Raw genomic sequence first — 6,893 nt, forward strand, 5'->3', positions numbered from 1 at the left:
CAGTCTTCTCTCTGACCTAAGTAAAAAAGAGTTAGGGTTGTCTTGTTTTCAGGGCTCATTTTATGCTTCATAAATCTGTAGACCTTGTGGGAAATTTTTGTGAGAACAAAGGTTTGCATAGAATTTTTCTATTGTTTGGAAAATTTATTAAAAAGCATCTAGGTGGATCAGTGAGCAATGCAGGAATTAAGAAGCAAAAAAAACCTTGAAATTAATTGCTGCCATTCATGCACTTTCAAAGATGTCACCATGGGCAAGTAATTTAACCTCTCAGTCTCAGTTTCTCCATCTGTAAAATAGAGGTATAGTATCTATTTCATAGTATTGTGAGGATTGAGATAGCATATATAAAATTCTTAGCAAACCTGAAAGTGACATGTAAATGCTCAGCATTATTATTTAAATGTACACACACACATATATACACACACATATATACATCATTCCCCATCAGATAACAAAATACATGTGAACAGAAGTATATATTTTGCAAAATTGAATAGATAAGAGATTTCATATTGATTAAGCAGCAGTTTTTTTTTTCCTCTGATAATGATTGGGGAAAAAAAAAGTTTCTTTCCTCAGTTCACACCTCATACTGTAGGGAATCAATCTTGGCCAGTTCTGAGGAGATAGGATTTCTTTGGCTGACTTCCTAAATGCTTGGATATTAACTGTTAATTGATATCGTGGGAAAGGACACTGGAATAAAAGCTGAATTTTGAATTTGGTAATCACATCATATCTCACTGCTTGACAAAGAGAACTTCCTCAGAAGTAAAGAAGTAAAGGATCAAAAGGAAATTTTCTTAGATAAGTAGCTAAGATGTTTATACATGTTCATAGAAATCTTTAGTAGATTTTCTGAGTCTGTTAATTGAATTGCCTTGAAGATTAGTTGCAAAAGTGTTTCCAAGTTATATGAGTATTTTCTGAATATATATAAAAGGATGTGTAGTTTATAATATCAATGGAAAGATCTAATATCTATTAAAGATAGTAATTGGTAGATTTCTTAAGACATTAAATCAATGCATCTTTTACTTTAAGGAGAAAATTAGAAATATCAACAACACCAAAACTACATAAGTTAATGAAAATTCTGCCATATTCAGAGAGAATGATTGTCAGCAGCAGCACTGAGCCCCAGCCTGTACTATGAAAATGCACTCAAATTCCCTACTATCCAAGACCCAGAGTCATCCACTACCTAGCAATGCAGGAATTAAGAAGCAAAAAAACTTGAGATTAATTGCTGCTATTCATGGCTCTGGAGTTGGGCTAGGTATCTTGGGAAATCTTCTGATCATGATTTCAATCCTTCACTTCAAGCATCTGCACTATCCAACCAATTTTCTCATTGCCTCCTTAGCTTATGCTGGTTTTTTTGGTGGGAGCAACTGTGATGCACTTCAGCATGGTGAGGTTATTGAAGAATTATTGATACTTTGGGAAGAGTTACTATAAATTTCACTCTTGGTTTGATAGATCATCTTATTATTCTTCCATTTTTCATTTGTGTTTCATCTCCATTGAGAGATACATGGCTATCACTGATTCTTTTGTCTACCTAACGAAGTTCACTCTAAATGTTCGCTTGGTCTGCATCACTATACTCATGGCTACTTACTATTACTATTACTTACATCCTTTTACGTTTTTGTATTGGTGCCAGCGATAATGGACTGGAGGAATTAGTAAGTGTCCTAATCTGGATAGTGCCAAATCTAAATACTGACAAACTTTCTGTTGTTCTTCGCTCCCACTATGGTTATGGTCATTTTTTACTGTGAGATTTTTCTAGTAATGAAACAGGCTAGAAAAATTGAAAACATAAGTAGTAAAGGGGAATCTTTAATCTCAGAGAGTTACAAAGCCAGATTCTCCAAGAGGGAGAAAAAAGCAGTAAAAAACACTGTGTTTTGTTGTGATTGCATTTGTAATTTCATGGCTTCCCTCTTTTTACTGAAACAATAATTGATGCTTTCTTAGGGTTCATCACCCCAAAATATATTTATGTAATTTTACTTAGGTTTGCTTATTATAACTCAGTCATGAACCCACTGATTTATGCTTTCTTTTACCTTTGGTTTCCAGCAGTTAAACCGATTGTCACTGGGAAAGTCTTCAGAGGTCATTGTTTGTGATTTGTTTACTAAATAGGTAAAAGCTTAAGATAGAAGAAATTAAAATTCATTTGAATGGAACTTATTATCAAAGAGTGGAAAAACCTAAGATTAAGGACTTTTCAATATGTAAAAATTTTGCTACTCTACATTAGACACAAACCTCCATTTTCAGTCCTAATAAACATCATTTGGTCAAAATTCATTTGCTAAGTAATATCACAAGGTGTCATAGCTTCCCATCAGTTCCTGTCTCTACTCATTTGGTATCTGCTTCTGCTTTTTTTGTACTGGATTCTCTTGGTTCTTTTTTTCCTCTTACTTCATAGCATTTTCCCTTCATGGGTTAATATTTCAAATGAAGTAGAAAAATCACTTATTCACACTATTCATATTATTTCAAAAACCTTACCCATGATTCTTTGTTTTTTAAAATTTATCTGTGATGTATCTTGTTGTGAGCTTTTTCTTCTCAAAATACAGCCAGGTGATAAAAGTTCAGATCTTTTATTATCTCCAATATAGCCCGGTTAGCTTAGAGGCCTATCTCTCTGCTTGGTTCCAAGAGCTCTCTCCAAATGTCACCAAATCCAAAGGTCTGGTCCTTCAGCCTCTGCCTCTGCTTTCTTCAGCCTCCAGCCAGCTCCACTCTTCACTCGGTGAAATCTCAAATTGTAACGTCTTCCTCTGAAGAACTTCTTCGACTGGCCCATTGGCCTATTTATGCTCCTTCCAGAGAGAGGGATTATGGGTTTTCTCCCATAGTGCTCTCTGGTCCAAAGAGCTTCAAGGGAGGTATGAACTCATTGAACTCCAATGAGTAAAGGTGTGAACACAAGCCTTGTATTGATTAGTTCTACTTAGTACCTAGTTTCAGGTTCTGGCCAAAACATCTTCTTGTAAGATTAGATCAACTCTAATTAGTTAGAAGTTAGTAAGGATTCCAACAGTATGTAACTATTCTTTTTCTCTGTCTCTCTGTTTCTGTCTGTCTCTATGACTTCCTCCCCTTCTTTTCTCTTTCCTTCACTCTTTCCCTCTGGTGGCCAATCTCCATCTCTCTCTCATTTTCTCCAGCCCATTCAATATCAGCTCCACTTGGTAGTTTTTCCCTATTGTTTTAAAGACAATAATAAAAACATATTGTCACCTTTTCAAGGCTGTATCCTGTGCCTTTAATACTTTCTCTCTTCACCTTTTTTTTCCTATCACCCCCAAACCATTTTAGGACTCACTTCAAGTGCCACCCCATTCAATAGTCCTGCCCTAATTCCCCCAATTGTTATCCACCCTCCAACCTCCATATTATTTTATATTCATTTTGTATAAATTTTGTAATTATTTATACAAGAACATGCTACATCTCTCAGGAGAAGACAAGCTCTTTGGCATCAGGTACTATTTCACTTTTGCATTTGTATATCCAGTCCCTAGCACAGTCCCTAGAACATAGTAGGTACATAATAAACATTTATTGATTCATTTCTAAACTGGTTTTTAAAAATCACTCTTACAGATAATGGCTTTAATATCATAAATCTTCTTTTCTTTTTGTGTCCCTTTTTCCTCCTCAACCACAGAACTACCATCTTTTTGGTTCCTATTCTATTATGTTATAAAAATACTTGTTTTATTTCTTAAATTCAAAATAAAATAGACAAAAATTCTGCACATAATTTGTTTGGTATGACAATAAAGATATAAAGCATTATTAAGCTTCTGTGCAAAAAAAAAAACACGCTATCAAGTCACTGAGAATGATATGCTTTGTACTATCTCATATATTCTGAAATTTCAAGATATTCTGCTTTTCTTTTCCAAGTAAAAATTAAATGAAAACAAGTCGTGCCTTTGTTTTTAGGATAGACTCCATTAAAGATCTTAAAACATTGAAAAATTTTCCTGTTTTTTGTTTATTTCTGAGTATGACAGACATCTTAGGAAACCTGATTCTTTTTGGCTGTGACTTGTAGAAATGAACCTAATAAATATGTATGTGAACATGTGAGATAAATTTTATCTTGCTTGTAATTTGATACAAATGCATGTCAGCCTAGTTTCTCTCGATTCCTTAATTTAAAATACTTTCCAGATAGAGAGGTAGGTAGGTAGAAAGAAAGAGAGACAAAATAATGAATAATAAATGAATAAATAAATTGATAAATTTTGTGTCCTACTTTCTAGAGCTCCCAAATTGGGGTGACAAAACTTATCATGCTTTCTAGAGCCCACATGCTAGGGTGGTTAAAACATAACATCATAGTGGAGAAATGATGAGGCGGGACTCCTGAGGTTGATGGAAACATAGAGACTGTTTATTCCAAGGTCTTTCCCTTTTACATACCTTCATACCCTTATATAATCAAAGCAATACTGGGCAAGCACTAAGTATATACTGCGTACATGGGACCACATACAACTTGCTGTTGTATGTAGTTTGTCACCTGGTATCACTTTTCCACCTGGTATCATTCTGCTTCAATCACAAAACAGGTTGTCACTGCCTCCTGACTTCTGAGGAAGGCCAAGAGCCCTTAGGGGAGACGGGGAGATGAACCAGACATTATTAGCAGGTTCCCTCTGGGCTGAAAGGTCTTATACCTTATCAAGAGTTCTCTCACTGTCTGTGGCTCTCTACAGATAAATAAATAAACAATGTAGATATTTAATTCTAATTGACATGGCAAAAGTTAGGAAAGTTATTTCTAAATGATGTTGAGATCATCTGAATACTATCTGGTTAATCTGAATTAAAACTAAATTGGCTTTCCTTTCCGCTTTTCTGTTTTTCTTCCCCTCATTCTTGATTTGCATTGCTTAACTTCCTTAAAGTTTACTCATTTAATTACTACATAATATTAAATTTCTGAAAAGTAATGAACCTCAGAGTCATATACACTGATAAATAAGATTAAAATGACACAATTTATAGTAATAAAGTTAAGAAGAGAGAGAGAGAGAGAGAGAGAGAAGAGAAAACAACATGGGAATGGCCATATTGCCCTCAAGGAGGGAGGAGAGAGAGAGAGAGAGAGAGAGAGAGAGAGAGAGAGAGAGAGAGAGAGAGAGAGAGAGAGAGAAACACAAAGAGAGAGAGAGAGAAACACAAAGAGAAACAAAAAGAGAGAGAGAGAGAGAGAGAGAGAGAGAGAGAGAGAGAGAGAGAGAGAGAGAGAGAGAGAGAGAGAGAGAGAGAGAAATCCAGTGGAAAGAGTACAAGCTCTGCAATCAGAGGTCATGGGTTCAAAACTAGTTTCTCATAATTAACTACTTATGTAACCTTGTAAAAGATGCTTAACTTCCCTGGGCTTCAGTTTTTTTAGCTGCAAATGAAGGGAATTAGATTAGGTCCCTTCCAACTATTTATGACCCTATAATGTTTTTAAGTGCATCTAAAATTTTAAATTTGGGTTCCTTCCTCTATTCCATGTTTATGTTTCTGTATTTGTGTCTTTTTAAAAAATCTATTTTATCTATTTTCTAATTTGCCTCAAATTTAGAAATATTAGTTTATGAAAGAAGCAATTAAAAGTAGAAATGGTATCCTGTGACTGCAGTTAATATATATACCAAGACATGAGGGCTGATCATACCTCCTGTCCTTATTTTAGCCACTTTTCACTACTAAAATCTAGTTAGAGAACTCTCCCTTGCACCCTCGGCATTCTTGGTTGTTCTTGGGAACTCTGTCATACTATCTCCTGGAGATATTTACTCTCCAAGTGAATGCATGAATTCTAATCTTGATTTTCTATTAGGGTAATTCTTTGATGTTAAACATGATCAGACTTCTCTATCATTTAAAAAAATCATTTTACTCTGCTGTTCTCTCAAGCTATTATCCTATACACTATAGCAAAACTCCTCAAAAGCCTTTCTACATTTCTTATTTCCATTTCCTCTCCTTTTTCTCAAGTTTATACTCTTTACATTTTGGCTTCTGATCTTGATATTATACTATTACTATTCATTCCAAGGCTACCAATTTTATTTGCCAACCTCCAATGGTCATTTTTCAGTCATCACCCACTTTACTTCTCTGTTGCTCTTCATATTGTCAGCCATCCCATCTCTTAGATAACCTCTTATTTCTGTTTTTTTTAGACTGTTTTTTTATTATAGCTTTTTATTTACAAGATATATGCATCAATTTTTCAGTATTGACAATTGCAAAATCTTTTGTTCCAATTTTTCCTTCCTTCCCCTCATCCCCTCCCCCAGATGGCGGGTAGAGTAATATATGTTAAATATGTTAAAGTATATGTTAAATACAATACACACATACACACACATATTTCCATACTGTTATTTTGCTGCACAAGAAGAGTTGGACTTTGAAATAATGTACAATTAACCTGTGAAGGAAATCAAAAATGCAGGCTGACAAAAACAGAGGGATTGGAAATGCTATGTAGTGGTACATACTCATTTCCCAGAGTTCTTTCTCTGGGTGTATCTGGTTCTATTCATTATTGAACAAATGGAACTGATTTGGTTCTTCTCATTGTTGAAGAGAGTCACATCCGTCAGAATTGATCATCATATAATATTGTTGTTGAAGTAGATAATGATTTCCTGGTCCTGCTCATTTCACCCAGCATCAGTTCATGTACGTCTCTCCAGGCCTTTCTGAAATCACCCTGCTGGTCATTTCTAAAATGTAATATTAGTGCATTAATTAGAACAGTAATATTCCATAACATTCATATACCACAATTTATTCAGCCATTCTCCAATTGATGGGCATCCACTCAGTTTCCAGTTTCT

General features: G+C 34.8%; 1 pseudogene; it reads left to right on the plus strand.

Annotated features, from left to right (window-relative positions):
* The first annotated feature begins 1,164 nt into the window (after positions 1-1,164).
* Positions 1,165-2,147, plus strand: LOC127561543 (trace amine-associated receptor 7a-like; annotated as a pseudogene).
* Positions 2,148-6,893: the final 4,746 nt, after the last annotated feature.

Source organism: Antechinus flavipes, chromosome 4, assembly GCF_016432865.1.
Source record: "Antechinus flavipes isolate AdamAnt ecotype Samford, QLD, Australia chromosome 4, AdamAnt_v2, whole genome shotgun sequence".
Classification (NCBI taxonomy): domain Eukaryota; kingdom Metazoa; phylum Chordata; class Mammalia; order Dasyuromorphia; family Dasyuridae; genus Antechinus; species Antechinus flavipes.